The 18573-nt window shown below is 47.7% G+C and overlaps 1 long non-coding RNA gene across 1 annotated transcript; it reads right to left on the reverse strand.

Annotated features, from left to right (window-relative positions):
- Positions 1 to 326: 326 nt before the first annotated feature.
- Positions 327 to 16555, reverse strand: LOC141165197 (uncharacterized). The gene is made up of 3 exons (XR_012251087.1): positions 16377 to 16555; positions 525 to 760; positions 327 to 435 (listed from the first exon to the last, which is right to left on the reverse strand). It is a non-coding gene; the product is annotated as an uncharacterized lncRNA (long non-coding RNA).
- Positions 16556 to 18573: the final 2018 nt, after the last annotated feature.

Raw genomic sequence — 18573 nt, forward strand, 5'->3', positions numbered from 1 at the left:
TGCTATTATACATCAACTATCACCTGAATACTTTATTTCTCATAATAAAGATTTGGATAAGGAGTTCCAGAAATGGGAAAAATAAATTGTGTCAGTCAAGTTTAAAAAGTACCAACGAGATTTGATGGGCTTTCAGAATAATCATGTATTTAGATGTAAGCGCACTAATGATAGGATAAGAACAACTACCCAAAACAGATCAGACTCTTTTTCATCTATGTCATCCTGTGAAGGTGGTGCACAATTGGGGGATGGGAGAGAAAAGAGTGAGATCATTCATCACTTGAATCAAATAGAGGGAAAACTCTAAATAGACGGAAACTTACTGCTCCATAAGAAGAGAAAAACAAAATAACTTGGAGATAATTAAGCTGTCATCTCACACCCTCTCTGATGCAGAGCGAGATCTGCTGTGCCTTGGTTTGAATTTTGTACCTAGAAACAGATTTAATTTTTTTACAGCCATGAAGGACTTACAGTACATCTCTTAAATTGATCTTGAACAAATTACACTCCAAACCTACATGTGTAACACGCCAGAGCGCAGGGCGGAAGCCCTCCAGTACGCTGGGCATGGGTCGGATCCACTCTGGTCCCCGTTGCACGGTCGGTGGTAGCCGTGCCCAACGCCTGACACTGAGGAGGCCCTCTCTTTGATGGTGTTCGATGTGGTTGACGTTCCCCATGATGTTTGGTATGGAGGGAGACAGGGGTAGGAAGAGGTCAGAAAGAGAGAGATGAAACCAGGAGACTTTGGTAACTGTAAAACAGATGGTAAGCTTTTACTCGTTCAAAGACCAAGAGGTTAACAGCCGATGAGGGTGCAGTACAGGCAACACGTGCTGATGACAACAGTTCAACTTTACAGACAGTATGAAAAAAAATGTGTTCAACTCCACCCACTAAGCTACTTGCCTAGCAACTATTCTAGTGACGAGACTTTAACTATTACTGTGCCAACAGTGCAGCAGCAAATCACATATAGACATATTCATAATAACTTACAGAGTTGAATTAGTAATACAAGTATGGGGTATTACACATGTGATTTAAGCCTTAACAGCAAGTCGGAGCAGGAAACATTGTTAGTCCTTGAGGAATTATTGAGGTAACAGACCTCTGATACTAAAAGTAGGTCCCCTAATTCCATACTGCCCAGATCAATGACTCCCCCCCCCCCCCGTCCTTATGTCCACATGTGAACATTTTAACTAGACTTTTTTAAAAAGATTCCTAATTTTGTAAGACATGATAATCTTACCCAAATACAACGTAATCAGAGAACTCCAGACTTTGGAGGATGTTGTCATCAAATTAGCAGATAAGGGGGGAACCGTTGTGATCTGGCCAGTTGATTTGTACGAAAAAGAAGCTTTTAGACAGTTGAGAAATAGGGATACTTATAACTTGTTTCACCTGCATGGAGAGCTCCTTTGACCGCATGTTTACTTCACACCAAAACCTTCCAAATGCAAGCACCGCACCTCAAATCAACTCCAGGTCTTTTATCTGCTTAATTCAGAATGACATAACGAAGGGATTGCCCACACCTGTCCATGAAATAGCCTTGGAGTCAATTGTCCAATTACTTTTGATCCCTTTAAAAACAGGGTGGCACATGTTAAGGAGCTGAAACTCCTAAACCCTTCATCCAATTTTAATGTGGATACCCTCAAATGAAAGCTAAAAGTCTGAACTTCAACTGCATCTGAATTGTTTTTGTTTAAAATTCATTGCGGTAATGTCTAGAACCAAAACTAGAAAAATGTTGTCTCTGTCCAAATATATATGGACCTAACTGTATGTATAACAAAACATGTGTAATTGCAATAATTTCCTGGGAGAAATACTTCATTTTCTGGAACAAGTTCAAGGGTGCCAACACTTTTGGCCATGACTGTAATTATATTTTTATATTACTTTTTTTCCTGTTTATCAATATATCTCTTTATCATTATCTTTTTCACATTTATTTTTTTCATTCTTTCTTATTTTCATCATTTTTATTTTTCATTTTTAAATGTTATAACTACTTTTTCACATCATGCACTTTGCACTTTTTTCACATTCACTCCATATTCTATCATTCTTGATATGGTAGTTTTATTAAATTAATGTTAGTTATATCATGCACTTTACATTCATATTCACTTTGTATGCTATAATACGGACATGGCAGCCCCCTTGAGTTTCACGAAAATGGAGTCTGTGGTGCGCATGCCTCATGAGTCCATGCGCCTTGTGCTCTGCTCTCGGCGTTCATACGGTACATTTGCGCTTACATCACAGGAAGTGCACCCCCTGACCTCTGCGTGCCACCTGTTTTGCCAAATTCAACACTATACTGGCACGAACATTGCGGTGCATGCTCCGCAGTAATGACTCCATGACACTTATCTGGCATGGGTATTATATATGGACACAACACTCACACTTAAACCACTCTACCCCCCCCCCCCCCCCCCCCGAAGAAGCCCACTCGAAACATACATTGGGGTATTGTGGAGTACACTCTGGGACATGGGTAAGGTGTTTCAGCCTCTTCTCTCACATCACATGTAACATATGGATTACATATGTCTAAACTATTATGTAGGGCAGCAAGGTGGCTCAGTGGTTAGCACTGTAGCCTTGCAGCACTGAGGTCCTGGGTTCAAATCCCACCAAGGACAACATCTGCAAGGAGTTTGCATGGGTTTCCTCCAGGTTCTCTGGTTTCCTCCCACACTCCAAAGACATACTGATAGGGAATGTAGATTGTGAGCCCCAATGGGGACAGTGCCAATAATGTCTGTAAATTGTCTGAATTGTAAAGCACTGCAGAATATGTTGGTGCTATTTAAATAAAAAGATTATTATTATTATAGTCAGTTGTAACATTGTAGATATTCATTTATATATATACATATACAGTGCTGGCCAAAAGTATTGGCACCCCTGCAATTCTGTCAGATAACACTCAGTTTCTTCCTGAAAATGATTGCAATCACAAATTCTTTGGTATTATTCTCTTCATTTAATTTGCTTGCAAGGAAAAAACACAAAAGAGAATTGTAACGGGTCCGGGAGGCGGAACCTCTGAGCTACTATACAAGGGGGCGGCCCTTGTAAGGGAGCGGGTGGCAGTCTCTGGGTGAACGGACAGGGAGTTACGGCAAGTGATCAGGGCAGTCTCTGGGTAAGGGGTAGGTACGACCTGTGATGGCAGAGCCTCCGGGTAGGCTAGCAGGCAGATGGTAGAAGTGTGCTCCCAGGTGAGCAAGCGAGAGTCTCTGGAATAGCAGGTGGTCACGGCACGTGACGGCGGAACCTCCGGGCTGGCAGGCAGGTAGGTAACGGAGAAGCGCTCCCAGGTGAGCGGGCAAGAGTCTCTGGAATAGCTGGTGGTCACCGCACGTGACAACGGGACCTCCGGGCTGGCAAGCAGGCAGGTAACGGAGATGCGCTCCCAGGTGAGCGGGCAAGAGTCTCTGAGATAGCTGGTGGTCACAGCACGTGACAACGGAGCCTCCGGGCTGGCAAGCAGGCAGATAACGGAGAAGCGCTCCTAGGTGAGCGGGCAAGCTGGTCCATAGACAGACTGACCGGAGTAGTAAGGCAGACCGTCGGACCTCAGGCAAGCAGGCAGGTAGCTGATATGCGCTCCCAGGTGAGCGGGCAGGCTGGTCCTTTAGACAGACTGACAGGAGTAGTAAGGCGGACCGTCGGACCTCAGACTGGCAGACAGGTAACAAGTATTCAGGCAGGAATCAGGCAGGTAACTGGCAGGTAACTAGCAGGAAACTGGCAGGAAACTGGCAGGTAACTGGCAGGTAACTGGCAACGGGACCTGAGGGCTGAAGCACAGGTGAGACACAGGTGCAAACAACATTGCTCGGGCACCTCCATTTTGGAGGAGGTGCCTTATATATGATGAAGTCCTCCGGCCATTGGCCGGGGACTCTTTAGGGCGGCGCGCGCGGCCCCTTTAAGAGGAGGGGAGCGCGCGCGCGCCCTAAGCACAGGGGCCGGGAAGGAGCGCGCGCTGAGAGCAGAGCAGGAGGAGGACGCCGGGACGGAGCGCGCGCTGACAGCAGAGCGGGGGGAAGATGCCGGGCACGGAGCAGAGCGGTGAGGGGAGCAGCGTCCCTGCCTAGCAGAGGGCAGGGACGCCGGCACTACAGTACCCCCCCCTTTAGGCCCCCCCTTTTTTAGGCCAGACAGAAATTTAGCTAGGATGAGAGGGGCATGGATGTTCTCCCGGGGCTCCCACGTTCTCTCCTCAGGACCAAACCCCTTCCAATCTACCAGGAAAAAGGTCTTTCCTCTTACCCTTTTGGTGGCAAGAATGTTCTCTACCTCAAACTCGTCCTCAGCAGAAACCGGAGCAGGAGGCGTACCTGTAGACTTGGAAAAAGAGTTAAGCACCACAGGTTTGAGGAGAGACACATGGAAGGAGTTAGGGATCCGTAAGTTGGCCGGGAGTTTCAATTTATAGGCCACCGGGTTGATCTGACTGATGACCTCCAGTGGGCCGATGAACCGAGGCCCTAACTTATAGGAAGGGATCTTGAGCCGGACATATTTGGACGAGAGCCAGACTTTATCCCCAGGGCGGAATTGAGGAGGGTCCAGACGTTTTTTGTCAGCGTGTCTTTTCATACGCTCGGATGACAGAAGGAGTGCGGACCGGGTACTCTCCCATATGGAGGAAAATTTGTTAACAAGAGATTCCGCAGCCGGATTGTCCGCCGAGGTGGAGACGGGAAACGGGATCCGAGGATGCTGACCGTAGACTACAAAAAACGGGGATTTGGAGGAAGACTCGCTCTCGTGATTGTTGTACGAGAATTCGGCCCATGGCAGGAGATCCACCCAGTCAGAATGGTGGGCATTAACGAAGTGCCGAAGGTAACTGGTCAGGTTCTGATTGATCCGCTCCACTTGACCATTAGACTGTGGGTGGTAAGCGGAGGAGAAGTCCAGGGTGACGTCCAGCAATTTACAAGTGGCTCTCCAGAAACGGGAAGTGAACTGTACCCCACGATCCGACACGATGTGACGGGGCAGGCCATGAAGACAGAAGATGTGGCGGATAAAGTCTTTAGCCAGCTCGGGTGCAGACGGAAGACCTGGCAGTGGAATGAAGTGAGCCATCTTGGAGAAGCGGCCAGCGACCACCCAAATGACCGTACAACCGGCAGAGACGGGCAGATCAGTAATGAAGTCCATCGCTATATGCTGCCAGGGGGCAGCAGGTACTGGCAGAGGCAGGAGGCGGCCGGCCGGCAGGTGTCTCGGAACTTTGTTGCGGGCGCAGGACACACAGGCAGAAACGAAGTCTATTACATCCTTGTGCAGGTTAGGCCACCAGTAGTGCCGGGTAATAAGCTGGAGGGTCTTCTTCTGACCGGCGTGGCCAGCTAGTTTAGACGAATGACCCCAGTGTAGGATCTTCTCCCGATCAGGTACTGGTACGAACGTCTTACCAGGAGGAAGACGATTTAGACTCACGGGAGCCACCTGCATTACTCTGGCGGGATCGATGATATGTTTCGGATCCTCCTCGAGATCAGACACCAGAAAGGACCGAGACAAGGCGTCCGCCTTGACGTTTTTGTCAGCCGGGCGAAAATGAAGGACAAAATCAAAACGAGCAAAAAACAAGGACCACCGGGCTTGGCGCGGGTTAAGTCTCTGGGCATGCTGGAGGTAAGCCAAGTTCTTGTGGTCAGTGTAAATTATTACCGGGTGAAGAGCCCCCTCGAGCAGGTAACGCCACTCCTCCAATGCCAGTTTGATGGCCAATAACTCTCGGTCTCCTATGGAATAGTTGTGCTCAGAGGAGGAGAAGAGTTTAGAGAAGAAGCCACAAGTTACCATCCTCCCGGAAGATGATTTTTGAGTAAGTACCGCTCCGGCTCCAGAGGAGGAGGCGTCAACTTCCAGGAAGAACTGCTTGTTGCCATCTGGGCGATGCAGCACCGGGGCGGAAGAGAAGGCCTGTTTAAGGGAAAGAAAGGCCTCCTCTGCTTCGGGTGGCCACTCTTTGGGATTAGTACCTTTACGGGTGAGCGCAGAAATTGGGGCCGTCCGGGAAGAGAAGTGTGGTATGAAGAGGCGGTAGTAGTTGGCGAAGCCCAGGAATCGCTGAATGGCCTTCAACCCCTCCGGTCGGGGCCATTTCTCGATGGCAGACAGTTTCTCAGGATCCATTTGTAGGCCGGTCTGAGAGATAATGTAGCCCAGAAACGGAAGCGAGGTCTGCTCAAAGAGGCACTTCTCAAATTTAGCGTAGAGATGGTTCTGCCTTAGCCTGAGCAGGACCTGACGAACGTCCCTCCGGTGAGTCTGGAGATCCGGAGAGAAGACCAAGATGTCGTCCAGGTACACCACTACGCAGGAGTAGAGAAGGTCCCGGAAGATGTCATTGACCAACTCTTGAAAGACGGCAGGAGCGTTACAGAGACCAAAGGGCATTACCAGGTATTCATAGTGGCCGTCCCGGGTGTTGAATGCCGTCTTCCATTCATCCCCCTGACGAATACGAACCAGGTTGTACGCCCCACGAAGGTCCAGTTTGGTGAAGATCCTAGCCCCCCTCAGACGATCAAATAATTCTGGAATGAGCGGAAGGGGGTACTTATTCTTCACCGTGATCAGGTTTAGGCCTCTATAGTCTATACAGGGACGGAGAGAGCCGTCCTTCTTTTTGACGAAAAAGAAGCCTGCTCCCGCCGGGGAGGTAGATTTCCGGATGAATCCTCTGGCCAGATTCTCCTCAATATATTCGGACATTGACCGGGTCTCAGCAGCGGATAAAGGATAGATACGCCCACGGGGAGGAGTAGTACCGGGTAGCAGATCGATGGGACAGTCGTATGGTCTATGTGGTGGTAATGTCTCTGCCTCCTTTTTATTAAAGACATCTGCATAAGACCAATAAGGAATCGGAAGTCCAGGTAGATTAGCTGGGGTAGGAGAGGGACGGACGGGATGGACGGGAACCAGGCAGGTTTTATGACAGTCTTGTCCCCAGCGAAGGACCTCTCCGGTTTGCCAGTCTAGCACGGGTGCATGTCTCTGGAGCCAGGGCAGACTGAGCAAGAGGGCGTGAGAGAGTCCAGGCAGAACATGAAAGGAGATACTTTCAGAATGCAGCATTCCCACCTGCAGGGTAATGGATTCGGTGATGAGTTGAATGGGGCGAGGTAAGAGGCCCCCATCCACGGCAGCGACAGACAAGGGTACAGCCAGAGGTTTGGTGGGGATGCGGTATTTCTCAACCAGGGACTGTGAAATAAGGTTCCCGGCTGCTCCAGAGTCAAGTTGGGCTAGTTCGAAATAACGGTTCTCCCCGTAGATGATCGAAACTGACAACAGCAGGGATGGAGAGGATTTATTCTTGTCTAGGTGGACCTCTCTGAGCGAACCTAGACACAGGCGTTTCCCGACCTCTCCGGGCAGGCACGGATCCGGTGCTCCTTACTGCCACAGTAGAAGCAGCTCCCCTCGGCACGGCGTGAGTCCTGACGGGTTTTGACCATCTTGGTCTGGTCGACCTGCATAGGCTCAGGAGAGTGTACCTGGGGAGAGATGGAGGGAATGACGGGTTTCTGGAAAGTAGGAGCTAAACGTGGAATCCTTCTCTCACGGGTGACCTCTTTGGCACGCTCCTGGAACCGTAGGTCAATCCGGGTGGCAAGGGTTATTAGATCATCGAGAGAGGTAGGAATGTCCCGACCAGCAAGTTCATCTTTAATACGACCGGACAGACCCTCCCAGAAGACGGATACCAGAGCGTCGTTATCCCAGGCCAGCTCCGAGGCAAGGGTGCGGAACCGTATGGCATATTGGCCCACGGTGAGACCCTCCTTACGGAGGCGTAGCAGAGAGGATGCGGATGAGGTCTTCCGTCCGGGTTCGTCGAAGACTTTCCGGAAAGCCAAGAGAAAAGCAGGCAAGTTGGACACCAGGGGGTCTCCTCTCTCCCATAGAGGATTTAGCCAGGCCAGGGCCTCCCCGGTGAGATGGGACATGATAAAGGCAATTTTGGCCCGGTCGGAATTAAACTGATGGGACAAAAGTTCAAAGTGCAGGGTGCACTGATTTATGAAGCCCCGAGCCTGGACGGAGTCGCCTCCGAAGCGAGGAGGTGCAGACAGCCGGGGACCGGGATAGGTTACCATGGTATTAGTGGGTAGCGGAGCTGCCGGGTTGCGAGTCATGGTACTGGCAGTGGCTGCAGGTGGTGCAGTCAGAGTGTCCAGGCGAGTATTGACATTCCGCAGGTGACCCAGGATGGACTCCTGTTGGGACCTTTGACGGGACAGTTCATGACACAGGTCCGTGAGCGAGGGAGCTTGGGTGCCACCGGGTTCCATGGCCCGAGCAAACTGTAACGGGTCCGGGAGGCGGAACCTCTGAGCTACTATACAAGGGGGCGGCCCTTGTAAGGGAGCGGGTGGCAGTCTCTGGGTGAACGGACAGGGAGTTACGGCAAGTGATCAGGGCAGTCTCTGGGTAAGGGGTAGGTACGACCTGTGATGGCAGAGCCTCCGGGTAGGCTAGCAGGCAGATGGTAGAAGTGTGCTCCCAGGTGAGCAAGCGAGAGTCTCTGGAATAGCAGGTGGTCACGGCACGTGACGGCGGAACCTCCGGGCTGGCAGGCAGGTAGGTAACGGAGAAGCGCTCCCAGGTGAGCGGGCAAGAGTCTCTGGAATAGCTGGTGGTCACCGCACGTGACAACGGGACCTCCAGGCTGGCAAGCAGGCAGGTAACGGAGATGCGCTCCCAGGTGAGCGGGCAAGAGTCTCTGAGATAGCTGGTGGTCACAGCACGTGACAACGGAGCCTCCGGGCTGGCAAGCAGGCAGATAACGGAGAAGCGCTCCCAGGTGAGCGGGCAAGCTGGTCCATAGACAGACTGACCGGAGTAGTAAGGCAGACCGTCGGACCTCAGGCAAGCAGGCAGGTAGCTGATATGCGCTCCCAGGTGAGCGGGCAGGCTGGTCCTTTAGACAGACTGACAGGAGTAGTAAGGCGGACCGTCGGACCTCAGACTGGCAGACAGGTAACAAGTATTCAGGCAGGAATCAGGCAGGTAACTGGCAGGTAACTAGCAGGAAACTGGCAGGAAACTGGCAGGTAACTGGCAGGTAACTGGCAACGGGACCTGAGGGCTGAAGCACAGGTGAGACACAGGTGCAAACAACATTGCTCGGGCACCTCCATTTTGGAGGAGGTGCCTTATATATGATGAAGTCCTCCGGCCATTGGCCGGGGACTCTTTAGGGCGGCGCGCGCGGCCCCTTTAAGAGGAGGGGAGCGCGCGCGCGCCCTAAGCACAGGGGCCGGGAAGGAGCGCGCGCTGAGAGCAGAGCAGGAGGAGGACGCCGGGACGGAGCGCGCGCTGACAGCAGAGCGGGGGGAAGATGCCGGGCACGGAGCAGAGCGGTGAGGGGAGCAGCGTCCCTGCCTAGCAGAGGGCAGGGACGCCGGCACTACAAGAATGAAGCAAAAATCAAATCATTGATCATTTCACACAAAACTCCAAATAAGGGCCGGACAAAAGTATTGGCACCCTCAGCCTAATACTTAGTTGCACAACCTTTAGCCAAAATAACTGCGAACAACCGCTTCCGGTAACCATCAATGAGTTTCTTACAATGCTCTGCTGGAATTGTAGACCATTCTTCTTTGGCAAACTGTTCCAGGTCCCTGATATTTGAAGGGTGCCTTCTCCAAACTGCCATTTTGAGATCTCTCCACAGGTGTTCTATGGGATTCAGGTCTGGACTCATTGCTGGGCACCTTAGAAGTCTCCAGTGCTTTCTCTAAAACCATTTTATAGTGCTTTTGGAAGTGTGTTTTGGGTCATTGTCCTGCTGGAAGACCCATGACCTCTGAGGGAGACCCAGCTTTCTTACACTGGGCCCTACAATATGCTGCAAAATTTGTTGGTAGTCTTCAGACTTCATAATGCCTTGCACACGGTCAAGCAGTCCAGTGCCAGAGGCGGCAAAGCAACCCCAAAACATCAGGGAACCTCCGCCATGTTTGACTTTAGGGACCGTGTTCTTTTCTTTGAATGCCTCTTTTTTTTTCCTGTACACTCTATGTTGATGCTTTTTCCCAAAAAGCTCTACTTTTGTCTCATCTGACCAGAGAACATTCTTCCAAAACGTTTTAGGCTTTCTCAGGTAAGTTTTGGCAAACTCCAGTCTGACTTTTTTTATGTCTCGGGGTAAGAAGTGGGGTCTTCCTGGGTATCCTACCATACAGTTCCTTTTCATTCAGACGCCGACGGATAGTACGGGTTGACACTGTTGCACCCTCGGACTGCAGGGCAGCTTGAACTTGTTTGGATGTTAGTCGAGGTTCTTTATCCACCATCCGCACAATCTTGCGTTGAAATCTCTCGTCAATTTTTCTTTTCTGTCCACATCTAGGGAGGTTAGCCACAGTGCCATGGGCTTTAAACTTCTTGATGACACTGCGCACGGAAGACACAGGAACATTCAGGTCTTTGGAGATGGACTTGTAGCCTTGAGATTGCTCATGCTTCCTCACAATTTGGTTTCTCAAGTCCTCAGACAGTTCTTTGGTCTTCTTTCTTTTCTCCATGCTCAATGTGGTACACACAAGGACACAGGACAGAGGTTGAGTCAACTTTAATCCATGTTAACTGGCTGCAAGTGTGATTTAGTTATTGCCAACACCTGTTAGGTGCCACAGGTAAGTTACAGGTGCTGTTAATTACACGAATTAGAGAAGCATCACATGATTTTTCAAAGGGTGCCAATACTTTTGTCCACCCCCTTTTTTTAGGTTTGGTGTGGAATTATATCCAATTTGGCTTTAGGACAATTCTTTTTGTGTTTTTTTCATTGAAGACAAATTAAATGAAGAGAATAATACCAAAGAATTTGTGATTGCAATCATTTTCAGGAAGAAACTGAGTATTATCTGACAGAATTGCAGGGGTGCCAATACTTTTGGCCAGCACTGTATATGATGTCATGTCAAACATATGCCTTCCTACTTGTTTTTGTTCTGTGGCAGTGAATCCCTAATACATTGTAAATGGCTGCATATTCTGTATATCTCTACTGACTATCCTCAGTGTATGAGTCCATGTTTGATGATTGAAGGTTACATTTATATATATATATATATACAGTACAGACCAAAAGTTTGGACACATCTTCTCATTTATAGATTTTTCTGTATTTTCATGACTATGAAAATTGTACATTCACACTGAAGGCATCAAAACTATGAATTAACACATGTGGAATTATATACTTAACAAAAAAGTGTGAAACAACTGAAAATAAGTCTTATATTCTAGGTTCTTCAAAGTAGCCACCTTTTGCTTTGATGACTGCTTTGCACACTCTTGGCATTCTCTTGATGAGCTTCAAGAGGTAGTCACCGGAAATGGTCTTCCAACAATCTTGAAGGAGTTCCCAGAGATGCTTAGCACTTGTTGGCCCTTTTGCCTTCACTCTGCGGTCCAGCTCTCCCCAAAGCATCTCGATTGGGTTCAGGTCTGGTGACTGGTCAAATAGCCCTTACACAGCCTGGAGGTGTGTTTGGGGTCATTGTCCTGTTGAAAAATAAATGATGGTCCAACTAAAAGCAAACCGGATGGAATAGCATGCCGCTGCAAGATGCTGTGGTAGCCATGCTGCTTCAGTATGCCTGCAATTTTGAATAAATCCCCAACAGTGTCACCAGCAAAGCACCCCCACACCATCACACCTCCTCCTCCATGCTTCACGATGGGAACCAGGCATGTAGAGTCCATCCGTTCACTTTTCCTGCGTCGCACAAAGACACGGTGGTTGGAACCAAAGATCTCAAATTTGGACTCATCAGACCAAAGCACAGATTTCCACTGCTCTAATGTCCATTCCTTGTGTTCTTTAGCCCAAACAAGTCTCTGCTGCTTGTTGCCTGTCCTTAGCAGTGGCTTCCTAGCAGCTATTTTACCATGAAGGCCTGCTGCACAAAGTGTCCTCTTAACAGTTGTTGTAGAGATGTGTCTGCTGCTAGAACTCTGTGTGGCATTGACCTGGTCTCTAATCTGAGCTGCTGTTAACCTACGATTTCTGAGGCTGGTGACTAGGATAAACTTATCCTCAGAAGCAGAGGTGAGTCTTGGTCTTCCTTTCCTGGGGCGGTCCTCATGTGAGCCAGTTTCTTTGTAGCGCTTGATGGTTTTTACAACTGCACTTGGGGACACTTTCAAAGTTCGCGCAATTTTTCGCACTGACTGACCTTCATTTCTTAAAGTATTGATGGCCACTTGTTTTTCTTTACTTAGCTGCTTTTTTCTTGCCATAATACAAATTCTAACAGTCTATTCAGTAGGACTATCAGCTGTGTATCCACCAGACTTCTGCACAACACAACTGATGGTCCCAACCCCATTTATAAGGCAAGAAATCCCACTTATTAAACCTGACAGGGCACACCTGTGAAGTGAAAACCATTTCCGGTGACTACCTCTTGAAGCTCATCAAGAGAATGCCAAGAGTGTGCAAAGCAGTCATCAAAGCGAAAGGTGACTACTTTGAAGAACCTAGAATATAAGACATATTTTCAATTGTTTCACACTTTTTTGTTAAGTATATAATTCCACATGTGTTAATTCATAGTTTTGATGCCTTCAGTGTGAATGTACAATTTTCATAGTCATGAAAATACAGAAAAATCTTCAAATAAGAAGATGTGTCCAAACTTTTGGTCTGTACTAGTACAGACCAAAAGTTTGGACACACCTTCTCATTTAAAGATTTTTCTGTATTTTCATGACTATGAAAATTGTACATTCACACTGAAGGCATCAAAACTATGAATTAACACATGTGGAATTATATACTTAACAAAAAAGTGTGAAACAACTGAAAATATGTCTTATATTCTAGGTTCTTCAAAGTAGCCACCTTTTGCTTTGATGACTGCTTTGCACACTCTTGGCATTCTCTTGATGAGCTTCAAGAGGTAGTCACCGGAAATGGTCTTCCAACAATCTTGAAGGAGTTCCCAGAGATGCTTAGCACTTGTTGGCCCTTTTGCCTTCACTCTGCGGTCCAGCTCACCCCAAACCATCTCGATTGGGTTCAGGTCTGGTGACTGTGGAGGCGAGGTCATCTGGCGTAGCACCCCATCACTCTCCTTCTTGGTCAAATAGCCCTTACACAGCCTGGAGTTGTGTTTGGGGTCATTGTCCTGTTGAAAAATAAATGATGGTCCAACTAAACGCAAACCGGATGGAATAGCATGGTGCTGCAAGATGCTGTGGTAGCCATGCTGGTTCAGTATGCCTTGAATTTTGAATAAATCCCCAACAGTGTCACCAGCAAAGCACCCCCACACCATCACACCTCCTCCTCCATGCTTCATGGTGGGAACCAGGCATGTAGAGTCCATCCGTTCACCTTTTCTGTGTCGCACAAAGACACGGTGGTTGGAACCAAAGATCTCAAATTTAGACTCATCAGACCAAAGCACAGATTTCCACTGGTCTAATGTCCATTCCTTGTGTTCTTTAGCCCTAACAAGTCTCTTCTGCTTGTTGCCTATCCTTAGCAGTGGTTTCCTAGCAGCCATTTAACCATGAAGGCCTACTGCACAAAGTCTCCTCTTAACAGTTGTTGTAGAGATGTGTCTGCTGCCAGAATTCTGTGTGGCATTGACCTGGTCTCTAATCTGAGCTGCTGTTAACCTGCGATTTCTGAGGCTGGTGGCTTGGATAAACTTATCCTCAGAAGCAGAGGTGACTCTTGGTCTTCCTTTCCTGGGGCGGTCGTCATGTGAGCCAGTTTCTTTCATTTCTTAAAGCAATGATGGCCACTCGTTTTTCTTTACTTAGCTGCTTTTTTCTTGCCATAATATAAATTGTAACAGTCTATTTAGTAGGACTATCAGCTGTGTATCCACCTGACTTCTGCACAACACAACCAATGGTCCCAACCCCATTTATAAGGCAAGAAATCCCACTTATTAAACCTGACAGGGCACACCTGTGAAGTGAAAACCATTTCCGGTGACTACCTCTTGAAGCTCATCAAGAGAATGCCAAGAGTGTGCAAAGCAGTCATCAAAGCAAAAGGTGGCTACTTTGAAGAACCTAGAATATAAGACATATTTTCAGTTGTTTCACACTTTTTTGTTAAGTATATAATTCCACATGTGTTAATTCATAGTTTTGATGCCTTCAGTGTGAATGTACAATTTTGAAAGTCATGAAAATACAGAAAAATCTTTAAATGAAAAGGTGTGTCCAAACTTTTGGTCTGTACTGTATATATATGTATATAAATTATTGTTGCGCGAACGTGCTCGAATAATGCGTTATCTGAGCACGCTCAAGTCCTAACCAAGTATCTTCGTCGTCTTCTCAAAATATGTTTGCATCGCCGCAGCTGCATGATTCACGGCTGTCTAACAGCCGCAAGACATGCAGCCGCGGAGGCGCAAACATATTTTGTGAGCACGCTGAAGATACTCGGTTAGGACTCGAGCGTGCTTGGATAACGCATTATCTGAGCACGTTCACGCAACACTAATATATTTATATACACTCTTTCACCTTTTCTATATTCCCCTTTTTGTCTCCTTCATTTGAGCTCTATCTGTGAACCTCATCTATTATTATTATCAATTGTGCAGAATTTTTCTTATATTCATTATGCCATTTGCCAGGAAGCATGGCATTTTTATAGTGCTTCGTGTTTTTATTGATTTTTGGAGATCGTGACTTTTATCTTGAGTCCTCTCCTATTTAAATTTAAATAATACTATTGGTTCGTAATTAATTTTCCTAAAACATTCACAGATAGCCTAGTGTGTCAGAAATGTCTTACAGCATAAACTGGCTATAGACATTGTAACAAGGTTGACCAATAATGTAATTTGTATGAAGGAAGTATGATCATTGAACTTCTGCATGTCAATTGCCCACTCATTTGTTTCCACATCGGGCAAGCTTCTGCCAGAGACATTTGTAGGGGTCACAGATGTCTGAAGTAATGTGTATACTTAGATAACTCTGCATCTGATACATTTATGGTGCTTGGTTCTGGGCTATAACCTAGTCCTAAGGTACGTTTACGGCACAGGGATAAAACTCCTTCCCCTGCAGTCTGGCAGGAGCAGGTTCAGTCCCCGGCTGTAAGTCACATGTGGAAACGACAGAAGTGGTTTATCACCACTGCTGTCTTCTACTTCACCAGATATACAGCGATCAATTAGTGTTATGTAATGTATTATGTATAAAATATCTGCAAAAAATGAAAAAAACAAAGGTACCCTCGTGACCGTAATAATCTGGAGAATTCATTAAGGCAGTGTGCCCACTATGCATTTTTCAAGTGTTTTTTTGCCGCGGAATTTCCGCAGCGAAAACGCTTCAAAAACGCTTGGTAATACGTGCCCCATGGCCCCTAATGATAATCCGCATGTGCTATGCACATGCTGCGGAAATTTCCACTGCGGATTATCATTGCAGAAAAATATGCAGCATGTCCATTAATTTTGCGGACACACAGCGTAATTGCCGCCATTGACTTGCATTGAATCGCTTAATATCCGCATCACTACATGTGCACATGCAGATATTAAGCGATTCAATGTGCGGATGGTACCCGGGTCTGGAGAAGAGAAGACTCTCCTCCAGATCCAGGTACCATAGAACTTGTAAAAAAAAGAATTTAAAATAAAAAAATCCATTATACTTACCTTCTGATGGCCCCCGGTCTCCTGTACGATGAGTCCGGTCTCTTGTACGGCTCGCGATGGTCTAAAAGGACCTGCGGTGACGTCATTTAGTCATGTGACAGGTCACACGACAGCTGCCAGTTTCATGGCTTTATATAGTGTGACCAAGTTTTCAAGAACTTTCCAAGTGATGCTAAAATCGCTTGGAAAGCGCTTCTCAACCCACATGCGGAAATGCATGTAAAAACGCTCGACAAACGCTTCTACCTGGAAGGAAAAACGCATGTAAAATCCGCATACGTTTTTCCTGCCAGGGAGATGCGGAAAAAATCTGCAGCATTTCTGCATCGTGGGCACTTAGCCTAAACAGGTTATTGGTGTGAAACATAAACATTGTAAAAAAAAGTAAATAAAAGATAGCTTTTTTATATTTGCATAAAAACAAGTTATATAAATGACACAGTAATTTATATGTAGCCCAAATGGGCACTAAAAATATTGCTTGATTTCTAATGCATAAAACAAAGCCTCATACAGCCAAGTCATGTCAAAACATAAAAAAGAGGAGAGGTAAAGACAAAAAAAATCAAAGTGGTTTTCAGGATTCAGAAAATTATTGTCCCCAGGCATAATTCATCATAGAAAAACAAACTTCTTAACTTATCTTACCTGGGTCCAACGCTGTGTCTCTGCCACTGCCCCAGCCTCTTTTGTTTGTCTGCAGCACTGATAGCACATCAACAGCGCTGCAGACAATCCATGAACTCAGTGGCTCATGCCATCTACATTGGTGGATCACTCAGCTCAGTAGTTGTCTGCTGCACTGTGTATGTGATGTCAATGCTGCAGACAAACAACAGATTACCCCTTTAAGGCCCTTTCTGGCCTGGTTATTAAGTAGTAAATAAACCTTTGGAGCATTCTGAATAAATAGTGGAGATTCCCCATCTATGTCAAAGTGTAGAGTAACTAAAAACAGCATCTCTCGTCGAAGGTTTTGGCATGCCTACACATTGCACAGACAACCTGTTGATTTTTTATTCTGTTGACACTTCTCCACTGGTTCTGCTGCAGGAGAATCTGACTCTGCTGGAGATTTTAGTAGAATATTTTGTTTAAAAAAAGATTGCATTTTTTTATGCTTCTGATTTCTTTACCTTTTTTAAAGGGAACAACCTGACAGGTGATACATGCTGCCCAAACCATGGGCATCATGTATCAGCCACTGGCTGTACGATCGCAGCCATGTATGTTTGTATATGAAACGCCGCAACATTTCATCACCGCCTGGGACCAAATACTCAACGTGCGGCTCTGCTCTGCCCTGCTCCACTTCCCGTCTGCACCTGCGTCTCTGCTCTGCCCTGCTCTGCTTCCCATCCGCACCTGCGGCTCTGCTCTGCCCTGCTCCGCTTCCCGTCCGCACCTGCGGCTCTGCTCTGCTCAGCTTCCCGTTCGCACCTGCGGCTCTGTTCTGCTCCGCTTCCGGTCCGCACCTGCGGCGTGGCTCTGACCTGCTCCGCTCCGCTTCCCGTCCGCATCTGCGGCGCAGCTCTGCCATGCTCCGCTTCCCGTCCTCACCTGCGGCGCGGCTCTTCCCTGCCCCGCTCCACTTCCCGTCCGCACCTGCGGCGTGGCTCTGCCCTGCCCTGCTCCGCTTCCCGTCCGCACCTATGGAGCGGCTCTGCCCTGGCCTGCTCCGCTTCCCGTATGCACCTGCGGCGCAGCTCTGCCCTGCCCTGCTCCGCTTCCCGTCCGCACCTGCGGTTTTATTCCTGTATCCCAGTCTGTACTGGTCCCTATCCAGTTGGTTACCTACCTGCCAGTACCCGCCTGTCTGTATACCAGCCAAACCTGCCCATTCCTACATTCCTCGGTGTAGGTCAACAGCTGTGTGACCGGGGACTGACCTGGAGTTGTACCTGGGCCACCTCCCTCGTCCCTCCTCGGACCACGGAGTCGATTAAGCCGCCTTGCGTCCATGGTCGGATCTGGCGAGGCCCCTAGTCACGTCCCTCCAGGCACTCCTCGGTTCGTGGCCCATTGGGACCACTAACCACACTTACGCAAAACAGTCCGGGTGTGAGTGTAACACTTTTACTTTCTTAAATATTTAGGTTTTTTAACCTTTTTGGACTGATTGACAGATTTTTTTGCAGTGTTCAATAATAAAATTCATCATCAAAGATACAAATTGCCTAATAACTGTGCGCACAGTGTAGATGGCATACTAGTAGAAACAGCGATGCAAACAGGGAAGAGGAAGCAACAAATGCCCAGTGTCATAGTCCCTTCAATCAGCTGATCAGTAAAGCGAAGCTGAGAGTCAGACCCAAACACATACTGATAGCAGCCATTGGACATCAATATGCAGATTCCAGAAAACACCTTCAAGGCTGGATTCAATGGGTTGGGACTAGTGTTGAACGAGCACTAAAATGCTCGGGTGCTCGAAGCTCGGGCCGAGCTCGCAGTGATACTCGGGTGCTCGATCCGAGCAACGAGCCCAATTTTAGTCTATGGGAGACTCGAGCATTTTTGCGGTGGCACCCCCGGCAGTCTTTTAAAAGCCTAACAAGTGCCCAAAACGATAGTGACAGTGCTCAAATGACATGGGGACAGCATGGGGATCGCCCAGGAAGCATTTCTGACCCCCAGGTCACTGCTGTCAACAACGTGGTCAGAGGTATTAAGCCACTTTTACAGGCTCACAATAAAACGTTCAAAAACGAAAGTGAAACTTTTTTCCTGTGAAATATGTTAAGGAACATCCTTTCCAGGGTAAAGACTTGTGTATAAGTTAACCACTTCGCGCCAGAGCCTGTTTTTGCCTTCGTGACCGGGCCAATTTTTTCAATTCTGACCA

The sequence above is a fragment of the Phyllobates terribilis genome, unplaced genomic scaffold (genome assembly GCF_046119375.1).
Source record: "Phyllobates terribilis strain yellow unplaced genomic scaffold, ASM4611937v1 Scaffold_11__3_contigs__length_659146591, whole genome shotgun sequence".
Lineage (NCBI taxonomy): Eukaryota > Metazoa > Chordata > Amphibia > Anura > Dendrobatidae > Phyllobates > Phyllobates terribilis.